This window comes from Dermacentor variabilis, chromosome 3, assembly GCF_050947875.1.
Source record: "Dermacentor variabilis isolate Ectoservices chromosome 3, ASM5094787v1, whole genome shotgun sequence".
Taxonomy (NCBI): domain Eukaryota; kingdom Metazoa; phylum Arthropoda; class Arachnida; order Ixodida; family Ixodidae; genus Dermacentor; species Dermacentor variabilis.
In genome coordinates, this window is record NC_134570.1 from 50,066,797 (window position 1) to 50,082,548 (window position 15,752).

The 15,752-nt window shown below is 48.6% G+C and overlaps 2 non-coding genes across 2 annotated transcripts; both read right to left on the reverse strand.

Moving 5' to 3' along the window:
- Window positions 1-13,043: 13,043 nt before the first annotated feature.
- Window positions 13,044-13,117, reverse strand: TRNAK-CUU (transfer RNA lysine (anticodon CUU)). Its single transcript has one exon. It is a non-coding gene; the product is annotated as a tRNA-Lys (tRNA).
- Window positions 13,118-13,262: 145 nt separating this feature from the next.
- TRNAK-CUU (transfer RNA lysine (anticodon CUU)) lies at window positions 13,263-13,335 on the reverse strand. Its single transcript has one exon. It is a non-coding gene; the product is annotated as a tRNA-Lys (tRNA).
- Between the last annotated feature and the right edge of the window lie 2,417 nt (window positions 13,336-15,752).

Here is a 15,752-nt window from a genome sequence, read left to right on the forward strand (position 1 = left end):
ATGCATCTTAATTTGAAGTCCATGCTTGACTTGATTTAAACGGCGCCTGTCGTCAAGGAAGGCACTAAATGAAACACAACGAGCGTCTTCGGCGCGTTCGCACCAGGCGTCGTTACATCAAGTCAAGCATGAGCTTTAACTTAAGTTGCATTTATGAATATGGAGGTTACGGTACGGATTTCAGACTTGTGACGCATTCAGCGAAAGACATCTAGGCCGTTCTGTCGAAGTTTATTTGAGTTAATGAATTGCATTGGGGGGGGGGGGGGCATATTTGTGACGATTTCTTTAGACTCCAACTTTATTGTAACTTATTTCGGTAGTTTTTGGGAACGCTCGCCGCAAATGGCTTTGTGACGCAGTTAGCTAAAAGCAGCTCCGCCGCTGAGACGCAGTTAGTATCGCGCGTACTGAATCTTTCGGGACGAAGTATGTGACGCATTTTATATGCGCCCCCCTCCCCCCCCCCAACGAAATATACCTTCTTTCGGTATCGATACGCTTTTCGAAAACGCGACAAGCGACTGCCAAAAGTGATAACATGGGAGTGTGTTGCTTGCGCTGGCAGAACGCGCAAAAGGCCAAGGAGCTCAAAAACCAGGAACTTGTAACTCGAACATTCCATCTTCTGAGCGACTCCAAACAGGCTTTGCACCCACGCATTCGTCTTTAGTGGCAGTAGAAGGCATTATGCGAGAGTCTAGCATGGTCTGGTTGAGAGCCTGTGTTGTGGCTACGTCTGTGTACGTAGCATACCATCACGTCGATTGAAGCCAAGTTGTTTTGGAAACGCGCAGTCACCCGTGTACTTGAGCCCTTAATGTGCATTAAATAGTGCCGGGAATGGGCAACACTTGGAAATCATGTTTACTTCTTATGTTATAGTGTGATTTGGTATGAGCCTGGTATTTAATACGCCACGTATGTAAAAGCGAATTGCTTTTGTTTGTAATGTCGCCAGTTCACCACTTTCGCACGTTTCGTCTCTACACATAGTATTCCTATAAAGTGTAAATACCAAAATGACGCGTGCTTGTAATTTACTTTTTTCAGCTGACGTCGTACGGCGGGGCTTCGTACGGGGACTACTGCTGCTTAACCGGTGTCACAACGTTGGACGAATGCACAAAAAGCCCGGAACGAGTTTATAGAGAGCAAAACAAGCATTTGCTCAATTCCCAAGGCGTCCTGCGTCTGCTTTATGAAATTCCACGCTGCAGAGATTCGATGGAGGCTTGTACAGATCGTTCACCGTCATTTTTACAAAATAATAATATGATTCCGAAAAGAGAACGCGTGATTGAGCAGTAGAAGCAAAAAAAAAAATAATAGAGAGAGAGAGAGAGAGAGAGAGGGAGAGAGAGAGAGAGAGAGAGAGAGAGAGTGACACGCCGATCAGCACAGCCGGCGTGACGCGTACCAGCTAGGGTTCAAAGCGCGCACGCCCATAACCGAAAGCAGGAAGTGCGAGGCAGGCATTAATGCCGGCACCTTGGTGCGCTACAGTCAATTCGTCCGCTAGGCTTTATGGGGGTGTCCTCCGTTGTTGAATGTCTTTCTCTATGCTTCAGTCGTGCCAAGACTGTGTCCATCACGCGCTGGAACGTTGCAGGCGAAAGTCCGAATGGCATCACCTCGAACTCTGTTGCGTACTCCAGGGTAGCGTACCGTACTGCTGCCGAGAAGTAGCGGCGCCTGCCTATCGAAGCTCGACCGACATTACTTATTGGGTAGCGTGGCGTTGTCGGCGGGCTGCAGGCATCCGGTAGATCATGGCGACCGAGCAAGGGCGAGACGATTTGCTAGTGCGAAACTGGCACGGTTTATTCAAAGGTAGTTGAAAGAAAATAACAAAAGCATGAAGTCTCAAGTATGAAGTATCTCACAAGTACATTTCAAAGCCCCTTAAATAGGCTCTCTACAAGTGTGGGCGGGATCTTGCTTCCGTCGATGACACGTGACAGGCACAGAGAGAGGGCCCCTCCCCCTGCATTACCGAGCACGGGAAGGAGAACTCGATCCTCTTTTCCACGAATCCGGGGAGAAGGTCGGGTGAATGACCTCTTCGGCGCCGTGGGGTCCGGCCAAGTAGAAGGTAGGGGGATGACGTATCGCCCTTGGCGTCCGGCCATACCTAACAGCATCTCCGGCGGGGAGGAAGATCCCGACGTGTAGGGGCCAGCAGCCGCTGTACGAGGGATCGGCGTTTCGGTATCAGGATTTCCCGTAGAGGTCACGAACCCTTCGTTCGTAGCAGGTAGATTCCGGGGAGTGGTCATCCGTCCTCGTGGCGCTCTTGTGACTTTTCTCCTTGGTCCGTTCCGGTGAAATTGGTCTTTGCAAGTCGGTCTCGCAACTTTTCGTCTCCTGCGAGGGCAAGCAATCACTCCAGAACAGTGCCGGACCCACAACCACAAAGCGGCGAGCACAAGGCCACACTCCCCCAACACACCTGGCTTTTTTAAAAAAAAGAAAACCTGCTACACCTTTCTCATTTCCTACGCGCGTCCTTCCCCCCTCAACACTAAAACCAGCCATTTCTTGAAGGCGTTAGGACTTGGTTATTAAAATCAGCTAAAAATCGGCTTCACTTCGGAAAAACATATGAATGCACGAAAAAATTGCCACGGAAACCCGGATGAGCATGGGGCTTTCGATACTCTAGGGGCAACGACTTAAACCGTCGGCATTGCCGTTAAGCCTACCCTTCTTGTAGCGAATATCGAAGGTGTACTGTTGAAGAGCCAAGCTCCAGCGCAAAAGACGACCGTTTTTCGTAGACATGGACTGCAGCCATGTGAGGGGACAGTGATCAGTCTCTATGGTGAATCTTGAGCCAGCGATATAGCAAGCTAGCTTCCGTACCGCCCAAACTACACAGGCGCATTCCTTTTCTGATGCACTGTATGCTTCCTCACGAACTGAAAGCTTTCTAATGGCGTACAGTACAGGATGTTCGTTCTCGTCATGTTTCTTTTGACAGAGCACCACCCCCATACCCTTGTCACTCGCATCACACTGAAGAATGAATGGCTTAGAGTAGTCGGGCGCGTTCAACACTGCCTGACTCGTTAGTGCGTTCTTTAGCATACTAAAAGCCTTTTGTTTTGTGTCATCGCACTTTACCGTTTGTGGTTCTGTTTTTTTGTGAGAGCATCCGTTAAAGGATTTGCAATCTCGGAATACCGCGGAATATATCTGTGGTAATAACCCGCCAAGCCAAGGAATGATCTGATTTCCCGCTTGGTGCGTGGTTGCGGAAAGTTGTCTATCGCGATCAGTTTAACCTCGGAAGGCCGACGATGGCCTTGCCCTATTACATGATCTTGATAAGCTGCCTCCGCGCGCCCTAATTGGCATTTGGGAGCCTTAACAGTTAAGTTGGCCTCTCGTAGCCGACACAACACGGTTCGCAGGTGTTGCATATGGTCCGCCCATGATGAAGAAAAGATAGCTATGTCATCGAGATAGGGAATTGCAAAGTCCTCCATTCCTCGTAGCACCCGGTCCATAAGGCTAGAGAAGCAATATGGCGCATTCTTCAATCCAAAACTCAGGACTTTCGGACGAAAGGTTTCCATCGGGGAAATAAACGCTGCAAGCCTGCTTGCCCTCTCGGTCAATGGAACCTGCCAATACCCTCTGACTAAATCGAGCGTAGAGATGAAATTAGCACTGCTCACCTTTTCAAGCCTTTCCTCGATATGCGGTATTGGATAAGTCTGGTCCTACTTGATTAAATTTAGCCTGCGGTAGTCGATACATGGCCGCGGCTCTTTTCCTGGGACCTCAACCAAGATAAGAGGCGAGGTATAATCACTCTCTCCTGGCTCGATTACACCTAGCTCTAACATCTTGTTTATTTCAGCGGCCATGACTTCACGTTGACGAGGCGAAACGCGATAAGCTTTCGAACGAACTGGGTCCGACGAGGTTAACTCGATATCGTGAACGATCGCAGTTGTCCTGCCGGTGTATCTGAAGATACGTCTTTAAATTCAAACACGAGTTCCCTCAGTTCGGCCCTTTGATTGGGATTCAACTCCGCCTGTTCTACTAACTTATCAGTGGTCTCGTCAATGTCTTTTGTCTCCGTCACTGCTGTTAGCTCTGGAAAGTCGACAGGCATTTCCTCAGGTTGGTTAAGGGACATGTTCACAATGGCTTCCCTCTGCCTGTAGGGTTTAAGTAGATTGCTATGGTACACTTGTGGTGTCCTTCGTTTTCCCGTACGTAGTTTGTTTCAGATAATTTCTGAATTATGTCAACCGCGGTCCTTCCCATTGAACCTCTAGTTTGTTTTTCAACGAGGGTTTCAGGATCATTATCTTTTCCCCCACTTCAAAGCGTCGCGTGCGAGCCGTCCTGTCATAGTAATGCTTAGCCTTGCTTTGTGCCTTACGCATTTCCTGCCCTGCTAATTCCTGAGAAGCGTGCAGACGGTCCAACAGCTCTAGCACGTATGCCACAACCGAAGGTTCGTCTGCCCTGCGTTCCCAGGCTTCTCGAACAATGCGGAGAGGGGAGCGAAGGCAGCGTCCGTAAACGAGCTCTGAAGGTGAAAAACCTGTTGATTCGTGCGGTGCAGTTCGAAGCGCGAACATTGCTGCAGGCAAGCAACTCTCCCAATCGGCTTTGTGCTCATAACAAAGGGCTCGCAAAAGCCGTTTCATGGCTGAGTGGACTTTCTCTACCGCGTTTGACTGCGGGTGGTACACTGAGCTATGGATAATTTTAATACCGCACCTTTCCAGAAACGTCGAGGTCAGTGCGCTCGTAAAGACGGATCCTTAATCTGACTGGATTTCTGCGGGAAACCCTACTTGAGCGAAGATAGATAAAAGCGCGTTGACGATCTCCGCCGAGCTTAGTTCTTTGAGAGGCACTGCCTCGGGAAATTTCGTTGCGGGGCATAGTGCCGTAAGAGTATGTCGATAGCCAGACTGCGTCGCAGGAAGTGGTCCCACTGTGTCTATTATGAGCCTGCGAAATGGCTCCGTGATAATGGGAACAAGTTTCATTGGCGCTTTAGCCTTATCTCCGGGCTTGCCTATGCGTTGACATGTGTCGCAGCTCCTTACAAATGCTTCTATTTCTCGAAAGCAGCCGGGCCAGTAAAATTCCTGCAATAAGCGGTCCTTTGTTTTACGAATGCCCAGGTGCCCTGTCCAAAAGCCCCCGTGAACCAGGTGCAGGAGCTGCTCACGATAGGGACGCGACACCACGAGTTGGTCGAATTGCACACCCTTTCGACTGGTGTACTTTCTATAGAGGACGCCTGCCCTCTTTAGGAACTTCACGTTCTGTTTGGCTACACCTTCTTTAGCGTCACGCCTTAGGTTACGCAGGGTGGAATCTTTTTCCTGCTCAGCAATCAATGTGGCAGGGCTTACATTCAATAACCTTTGCCTGCATTCTGCCTCGCGAGACATTTCAGGCTCTGCTGCTTGCCTGACTTCTTCATTAGCTGGTGTAACTTCCGCATCGTCCCCTATAGGACTGTCCTGTTCGGTACTGGTGGACGAATCCTCCTTCAAACCTGTTTCATCCACTACTGGACACTCATACACTGCCTTGGCCGCGAGCTCCCGTGCCTTGGAACGAGTTAAGGCTTGCACTATCCCTTCACCAAACCCGATTCCCCTGCGTCGTAGCAAATCCTCAGATTTGTTAGAAAACAAATATGGATACTGAAGCGGGAGATGTGCCGAGACGGCAGCTTCAGTGTCTACTACTCCAAAAGGTCCTTCGATACGAATCTTGTCCACCGGGAAACAAACACTGGAGCACTGGAGGTTTCCACGGCTTGCCTTATCCAAGCACATTCTCCCGTGAACTGGCCTTCCTCTACGTACGACGGGTGCACTACGTCCATTGTGGCTGCTGAGTCGCGAAGAACCCTACATGGTTTGTCGTTTACCACGAGGTCTCGAATGTACGGTTCTAGCAATTTCAGGTTTTCCTCGTTACTAGTTAGTGACATCAACACTAGTTTGGGATTTTTGCATCCCACGGAGATATGCCCCGTTTGCTGGCAGTTGTAGCAAACTATTGGTTTCTTGGCCTCGAAAGCCCTTTTCTTTTGCCTTTCTGCCCTCTGTTCGAGTGAATCCTCCCTTCCCTTGCTGTTCTCGTCACTAATTTTCACTGAATCTGACCTTTCCTTTGATTTATACTGATTCGACTTCGACCAACGCTCTGGCTTGTCGGCTCTGTATTTAGTCACCTCCTTCTTAGGAGCTTCGTTGCCTTCGAACGCACGGCGGGTTACGTACTCCTCAGCGAGATTGGCCGCTCTCGTGATAGTGTCTACGCCTGGCCTATCCTGAACCCAATGCTTGATGTTTACTGGCAGCCGGCGGTAGAACTGTTCTTAGGCAACGCACTGCATTGTCTTTTCGACATCGCCGAGTGCACCCTCTTCTCTGAGCCATTCCTTCAGGTTTACCTCCAAGGTGTATGCAAAATCTGAATACGACTCACTTTTGGTCTTCTCGACTTCCCTGAACTTTCGCCTGAATGCTTCAGCTGATAATCTATACTTTTTAAGCAAATTTGCTTTGACTTCATCGAAGTCCTCTGCTTCTTCTTTCCCCATGCGGGCGATAATATCAGCTACCTCACGTGGCAGTAACGTAAGCAAGCGTTGCGGCCACGTGTTTCTCGCGAATTTTGCCTTCTCACACGTGCGCTCAAACTGTACCAGAAAAAGACCTATGTCCCCTCCTACTGCGTAGGGTGCCATCAAGTCTGTCATTCTGCGCTCGCTTTCACGTGCCTCTGTGCTAGGTCTTTCGCTATTTTGTGCTTCCAGAAGCTCAATCTCTAGGGGCTTCATTTCGAGGTCGCGCTCTTCTTTGGCCTCACGTGCTGCCCGCTCGCGCTCCTCTTTTTCCTTTAGGCGCTTACGCTGTTCTTTCTCTTTAATGCTCTCGAGGCATTCCGTGAGTTCCTCGTCGTCTGCCCCGGTCGCTTCGATCGCCTCAATGATCTCCGGCTTTCTCTTTGATTCGGCAATTTGGAGGCCCAACTCTTTGGCCAAGCTCAACAATTCCGGCTTCTTTAGTGCCTTCAAGTTCATGGCTGCCCTTAGTGCTGCTAAAACTTCACTCTATACAACCTTGACTTACTCAAACTTCCATCAACGGTTTAAAAGAAAAATCACTGCTATGTACTTTCCAAAAAAAAGCCAAGTGATATCTCAGTGAAGAAAAGCCGTGCACTCACCCATATGCAGTCATGATCCAGACACCTTCCTTCCGAACGTTGTTGCTAGGACGAAGAGGCTACGATCTCGTAGTTGTCGTCCAAGTTGGGGTCTCCAGGATTCCGTATCCCACCGCTGCCACCAGTTTGTTGCCTACTCCAGCGTAGCGTACCGTACTGCTGCCGAGAAGTAGCGGCGCCTGCCTATCGAAGCTCGACCGACATTACTTATTGGGTAGCGTGGCGTTGTCGGCGGGCTGCAGGCATCCGGTAGATCATGGCGACCGAGCAAGGGCGAGACGATTTGGTAGTGCGAAACTGGCACGGTTTATTCAAAGGTAGTTGAAAGAAAATAAGAAAAGCATGAAGTCTCAAGTATGAAGTATCTCACAAGTACATTTCAGAGCCCCTTAAATAGGCTCTCTACAAGTGTGGGTGGGATCTTGCTTCCGTCGATGACACGTGACAGGCACAGAGAGAGGGCCCCTCCTCCTGCATTACCGAGCACGGGACGGAGAAGTCGATCCTCTTTTCGAAGAATCCGGGGAGAAGGTCGGGTGAATGACCTCTTCGGCGCCGTGGGGTCCGGCCAAGTAGAAGGTAGGGGGATGACGTATCGCCCTTGGCGTCCGGCCATACCTAACAGCACGAAGAGGCCGTCTGGCGTGGTGAACGCGGTCTTCTTTCAAACGCTTTTGCCAACTTCAGTTTGCCAATAACCAGTGTTGAGATCCATCGACGAGAAGTACTTAGTATTGCAAAGTCGGTCTAACGCACCGTCTACCCGTGGGGAGGGGGGGGGAGGTAGGTATACGTCCTTCGTTATCTTATTCAAGCTGCGATGATCGACGCAAAGGCGCACAATTCCATCCTTCTTCTTCCCTAAGACCACAGGAGACGCCCACGGGCTATTCGACGGCTGGATGATGTCGTCACGCAGCATTTCGTAGACTTGTTGCCTTGTAGCTTCTCGTTCTCGCGTCAACGCTTGTTAAGGGCTCTGGCGGAGTATTCGAACGGATTCTTCGGTTATTATGGGATGCTTCGCAACTAGTGTTTGCTTAATCATCGATGACGTCGAAAATCAGTCTTTGTATCGTCGGCGAAGACTTTTGAGCTGTTGTTGCTTACTCATGGCGAAGACTTGGATTTATGTCAAAGTCTGGTTAGGGGAACTATGGTCATCGGGCTGGGTGCGGCAGAATCCGAGAGGAGAAACGCATGGCTGATTTCCACAATTTCCTCGAGGTATGCGATTTTCGTGCCCTTGTTGACACGCTTCAACTCCTGGCCAAAGTTGGTCAGCATCATTTTCGCTTTTCCTGCGTGCAGTCGCGCGATCCCTCTTGCGATGCAAATTTCACCATCAAACAGCAGACGTTAATCGCCCTCGATGACGCCTTCTACGTCTGAGGGTGTTTCGGCGCCGACGGAAATGACAATGCTGGAGCGAGGTGGGATGGTCAACTGACCTTTGAGCACACTCAAGGCGTGGTGACTACGAGAGCTCGGTATCGCGCCATCATATTGGTTCAGGAAGCCCATGCCGATAATAACGTCTCGTGGACACGGTTGGAGGATAACGAAGGTGCCACGGTAGGTTCAGTCTTGAACGGCAAATCTTGCCGTGCAGATTCCGGTCGGTGTTATTAGGTGTTCTCCAGCTGTCCGGATTAGAGGGCCTTTCCATGCAGTCTTGACTTTCTTCAAGTGGGTGGCGATGGGTCCCCTCATGACGTAGTAGTCGGCTCATGTGTCCACTAAAGCGGTGACTCCGCCGTCGAGAAGCACGTCGAGGGCGGTGGTTCTTTTTTTTTTTGCGTTGCAGTTTGGTCTTGACGTCGGATCACGATTGTGTCATGTTGACTTGTGGCTGGAACGTCGGGTCGTCAGGTCTTCTTTTGTCGGCGTGTTCTTTGTTTCTAGGCTTCGTCGGGATGGCGGCTTCTCGTTGATAGGTCGTTGGCATAGTCTTTTCGGCATCTTCGTCGGCTGCGGAGGATCTTCACCAGTTCGACAAACAGCAACCGCACCTCCATTGGTTACTGTTTTTAGTTTTCCGGATAAGGGCCTGCAGACCGGTCCCGGGCTGGGCCAGTGTATGGTCGGCGTTGCGGCGACAGGTCGGCAAACGGTACGGTCGTCGAGGGCTCCACTGAGTGGCGGCGAGGTAGTCGGCGATGCCACGTGGCCGCTCGCCAATCTGTGAACTTTGCGCATTGACAACGAACCCTCGTTGGCCAATGTCGCGGTATGGGTATCGGCGGTAGACGTGGCCCGCTTCTCCACAGTCATAAAGAGTGGTCGGTGGTCTGGGATGCGCCAAACGTCAATCTTCCTTGGGATGCTGCGCGGGCCGATGGGTTGGCGTACTGGCGGCGGTAGGGGTGGACGACGGAACAGCGGCGTTACCGGGCCCTGGCGCGGAGGGGGAGCGTGACGGCTGCCTTCGGCGGCCTACGTCATCGCTTCCGACTGAGGCTGCGGCGATTGAGCGACCCCGAGTGGCTTTTGGATCTCCTCGCGTAAGGCGTCGGCAATCAAACCACTTGTGGCTGCGATGAAGGCACTTTTGAAGGTACTATTGAAGCTCCTCCAGCACGACCACTCTGATGGTCTCGCGCAGGTCTTCAGTGCTCAGTGATTGACCTTCGGCGCAGTTTGCTGAGATCGTGTGGGGGTTAAATTGTCGGTTCCACATTTCCAGTGCTTTCTCGATGTCAGTGGCCTCGCGAAGAAACTCTTCGATGGCCTTCAGTGTGTTTCGTAACATTCCGGCGAAAAGTTATTGCTTCACACCACGTATGAGTAGGCGAACTTTCTTCTCCTCAAACAAATATGCTTGCTTGTTGAAACGTTGGCTCCAGGCTGAGGCTCCTCTTGCTCTCCTCTGTTACTCGACTGAAGTGTGCACATGCTTGCAACCTTATTGACTTGTTTGACTACACAAACAGCGAATTTTTAATTCATATGGAAGCTGTAAATTGCATTATCCAAGGATCCATGAGCATTCATTCGGCTTGTTTATACCTTGATTTCGTGTCCTTGTTTATTCACACTATCTGCAGCAGTTCTGGTAAGGAATATTGTCTCCAAAGTATTCCTTGCTTTCCTACGAGTAATCCACTTGTGTCAAAGCCTCTACTGCCGCAACTGAACACTAAATGTGCAGCCGAAGAGCCAAGAGCAGACAATATGTGCTGCAAAAGTTAGCATAATGTTTTCCCCCCTACACTACGTGCCTTTCGCCAAGGTGTTATGAAAACAACGGGACATTGCAGCTCGAGCTAATGTATGCTAACAGCACATCTTTGCCGAGAACTTTTAGCACATCTTTGCCGAGCACTTGTCATGTTTCTTCTTTTTTAATGTCGCTGAAATAGCCGAAAGCAAACAATGTACATATACTATGAAACACATCAAGCAGCACTGAACGCAGCTACATGTACGAGAGCAGTCCAACACTAGCCCAGCATAAATACCCTTGTCTGAAGCTTCGTTATCCCTGCTTTAGCGGCACAACGAACATGATGAGAGGACTTCGTTCGATTTCACATTTCAATTCCATCAAATAGATGGCTATCTGCGTTTCGGTATGTTGTAAACTCGGTGACTGACAGCATTGAGTCCACCGGACCTGTACGAAAATTATGAGCATATACTGTTTCATTCGCCATTGACAATAAACAACGTAAGCTTACTTGTTTGTATTTTTTTCTTGCCATTTAAGCCCTCTCGGTCAACTGGCGACGTAATAAACATATCTGTAGTCATGCTAGAGTGCCGCACACACAAATAGTGCCCAGAAAGCGGTAAGAAAACGCCCAAAACGAGCGAACGAGTGAGCAGCACGACGAGCTACACCAGCCGCGACAGCAGCGGCCATATTGCTCACTACGTAATGATGATGATATTAGTTTTGATTCTGCACGCGCCATCTCTCGGTTGTATACTTTAGTTCATAACGACAACACTACTCTTCTTTCTATTGCACTGTAGAAGGTATAGTTTGCCTTCTCTAAGTTTACATAGGTGCTCTGTGGGCCCCCTTCCAAATTCCAAGCTCCAAGTGATGCTACATGCTAACGCCGAATAGCCAGCATGCGCTTTATAAAAACCGCCGTCCACTTCCAATCAAAGGGCAGCTTTTTTTTTTTACTTTTATTGGTATTTGCAAACACATAAACAAGTGCCACAAAAATTGACGTAAGAAACATTGCTCAAAGCGTATGCCGTTTATCGAAACTACTCCAACACGAAGAAGCGAAACAGGCGGTGAACGGCGATTTGTGACAAAATTTATCAAATACCGCTGCCGCGGCAGAATAACCGATCGACGCACTGTGACACGACCTCCGCGCTACGTGCGGGTGAGGTCGAGTGCTCTGCTTGAAGTTACGTGGCACCGAAGTGGAAGCTTGCTCCGACAATCGAATATGTGTTCGAGATTGTCCGGCAGCCGCGATGTAGGCGGAGATATCGCTTCCGTTGACCGGCTCGGGTGAACCAAAAAAGCGGGCGCTGTGACTAAGATCTTATACATATGGCGCCACTCATCTGAGCATGATGTCCCGGGTTCCAGTCCAAACCATGGCGGGGGTGTTCCGATCCGAGAGCTACTCAAGAAAGGAAATATCAGAGGAGGAGGAGATTGATAAGTTCAGAGAGTCTTGGGTATGGAGCTGGAGGAATTTCATGCAGAGGTTGGCGAGTCGATACGTCCAAGGATAGGTAGACGCCAGTGCTAAGGTATTGCAGGTCCCTCGATTGCATAGCATGAGAATCCGCGGGTTCGTTTTAAACCGACAGATTTCTTTGCCAACATCGCGTGCTCCAAAAGGGTGGGCAGACGGGGTTCAGGCACGATAAAGTGGCAACGGCAACACCGGGGAAGATGTCACGAGTGGGGAGGAGGAGAGGAAAGAAATAAGGACGAGCAGACGCGAAGTAGAAGACAGAAGTTCGCCTGATTGGTTGGCGCGGACGATGACTGCAAGATGTTAATGGACTTATTTCCGCCGACGCAAAAAAATTATTCTCAACTATAGTTCGGAGCGCGTGGACAAAGAAAGGAGAAATAGCTCTGAACTGCCGTCGAGCCGCTTTGCAGCAATCCTATAGGCACGACCTAGTCTGTAGTGTCCGCCACCAGGTCGGTTGACTGCGTAGCGACGGGTACCCTGAAGACACAATAGCTTCTGCAGCTGGAAGCGTTATTCATCGAGCGAGACAGCACCGACAGGCCACAGGGCCGCATGGACCAGACGAGAGCCAGCGCCAGTGGCATACCTAAAGAGTCGGCAGGCGTTGTACCCCTCTCGGTGGTATACTTGCCAGCTTGCTCCCTCCCTATTTCCCTTCGTCCCTTGTATGTGGGCGTTTTCATATAATAATAATAATAATAATAATAATAATAATAATAATAATAATAATAATAATAATAATAATAATAATAATAATAATAATAATAATAATAATTCATTTATTTATTCATTTATCATACCCCGGAACCACTATGAGGTCCAAGTGCTGTGGCGCGCGCATACAATACAAGAAAAAAAAAGAACAGCCGGGAAATATGAGTAAAAATACAATAAAAAGAAGAACAATCGTACAGAGAGTACGTACAAGGAGGAATGAGAATAAGAAAGAAAAAGGAGGAGAACGGGCAGTTGAACACTATGTGAAACTACGACACAACGATGCAAAGTTCCGAAAAGAACAATGATAGCGAGTTATAAAAGAAAAGTTCCGATAAGCTTCTGATTTTTACACACCAGTGATTTTTCTCTAATTCTCTAATGAGTGAGCCAGGCAAGGAAAGAAAGAAGAAACAGCGCCCAACGTGGGGCTCGAACCCACGACCCTGAGATTAAGAGTCTCATGCTCTACCGACTGAGCTAGCCGGGGCGACGAAACACAGGCCTTGGGAAGCACTACAGGTGTGTACAAAGTGTTAAATATTCATTAGAAGATAGGAGGAGAAAGGGGAATAAATGAGAGCAAGCGTGGGTGCGCAGCGAGTGATCCAGGCAAGGAAAGAAAAAAAAGAACATCGCCCAACGTGGGGCTCGAACCCACGATCCTGAGATTAAGAGTCTCATGCTCTACCGACTGAGCTAGCCGGGCTTTTTTTTTTTTTCTTTATTGCCTGATTTTCAGTACATAACTATTTACAAGAGGAAACAATAACCGTAACAAAAACCAAAATACAACATACATTTGCTGTTGGGCACGTATTCAACTGAACAAAAAGAAACTGTATTGTGCTTTGTGCGACGTCCTTTTCCCAGTGCCACTGTACAGGTCCTTGTACGGTGGAGGCCCAAGCAGCGATGTTTTAAAAAGAGTAAAGAAAATGCAGGTCCCGCCAGGAACAAAGACCTTCTTCTTTAAATTACACACGGGAACATTACCAGTTAAGAAGTTTTTGGAGGCAAAGGGAGTGTATTTACCGTGGGGAACACACTGTTTAATTTGCAAGCAGCCAGAGACAATAGATCATGTTTTTTTAAACTGTTGGGGAGGCGTGTTCTTCTGGGATGTATTGCAGAGGACAATAAAGAAAGAATTTCCACTAGACGCGTATGGCATTCGTTACTTAAGCATAGATAACGAGGACGGGGTGCCTTTTGACCTAATTATGCTCTTGAGCTAGCCGGGCTTTTGTTTTTCTTTATTACTGACATGGCAACATACAAAACAAGACATTTTAACAGTACACAACAGTCACGACAAAATCTCTGCCGTTGGTTGGCGGTCACAGGACTAAAAACGCTTGAAGTTCGCTAGCTCAGTCATCACACTGAGCCATGTTGGTTTTTCTTTTTGAATATTGTACAATTCCTTAATATGACAAATGCTTTCAATGAAGTATTCTCTAACAGGCCGGGCGTTTATTTCGGCATGTCTCACGGCCATTCTAGTTTTCCATAAACTATGCAAGGACACCAGCATGAACATGTCATAGGGTACTTTGTCTTCATTTAGAGTAGGCAGGAAACGAATCCCATATGGTGTAATCGGCAAGTCCTTCTTTAGCGTTCTCTGTAAGATGTCCCAATGGAACACAGCATCCCAGCAGTCAAGAAAAATGTGTTCTACTGTTTCGGGTTTCCGGCATAGTAAACAGTTGACGCTCCAAGGCACGGAAAGTCCTTTTTCATCTAGCCACGGTTTCACAGGTAAAGTATTGGTGTGGAGCTGGAAAAAGAAGGACTTTACCGACGGGCGTACTGGCATTCGTTTTACTCTTTTTAGTACGTCCTTTTCAGGTCCAATGCAGAACATCGAGCGATACAATGGCACCGGTAACATGGTGTCTACCAGGTCCTTATCTAAGCGCTTTCGTGGTACCCTACTTAAGTATTCCATGGAAAACCGAACCTTTAAGAGCTGAAAAGCCAAGACTAGCTCTTTTAAGAAACCACGCGCTCTGCCTTGACTGCACCGATGTGACGATACAATAAACTCAGGTATAGCTTCGCTCAGCCTTGTTTGAAACATAGTTAATAAAAATGGGTCATTTTGGTCCCGTAAGTAAACAAACCTCGACACAATCTGCCTAATGAACAAATGTGCCAGACCTAATCCTCCATTTTTAACCGAACGAAAGAGATTAGTGCGACTGGTTCGCTGCCAGTTTGAACCCCATACGAACACCGCGAGTACACTTTGTAAACGTTGTATGTTAGCCCTTGACATGCACAACGCTTGGAGCACGTAAAAAATTTTGGCAACGGCAAACAGGTTGCACACTGTCGCACGCGCAAACTTAGAGAAATTGTGGCCTCCCCATTTAAGTGTACATTCACGAACCCTTTCAGTTTCGGCATTCCAGTAATCAACGGCGTCACGGTAGTGCTCAAGCGGCACCCCTAGGTACTTTGCCGGCGTGACTGTCCAGCGGATATTTGCAAACCTACTCGGATGGTCTTCCCAGTTGCCGATCCATACCCCTAGGGATTTATCAAAGTTGATAGCACTGCCTGTCATTCTGCAGTATGATAGAGTATCTGCGACCGCGATTTCGACGCTTTCTTTATCCCGACAAAACAACGCGATGTCATCCGCGTATGCCAGGACTTTCACTTCCGCGGACTGCACTCTGAAACCCGATATTCTATTGTCATTCTTGATTTTCCTACAAAGCGGCTCTAGGTAAATTGCGAATAAAAGAGGCGACAAACCACACCCCTGGCGCACAGATGACCGGACGCTAAAGCTTTTGGTAACCTCCTTGTTTATAATGAGGCTGGCGGTACAGTCTTGATAGCACATCTTTACCCCATCTAAGATCAAATCCCCTACCTTTATGTGTTCTAGAATACTGAAAAGAATTTTATCGACCACGCGGTCGAAAGCCTTCTGCAAATCTAACTGTAACATGGCACAGTGTACACCTAGGTCGTTACAGTATTCTAAAATGCTTCTGGCAATATGAATGTTTGTGTAGATGGACCTTCCTTTAATGCCGCATGTTTGATGCGACCCAACTATGCTGGTCACCACTCCCTGTAATCGCTTTCCGAGCACTCTTGTAAATA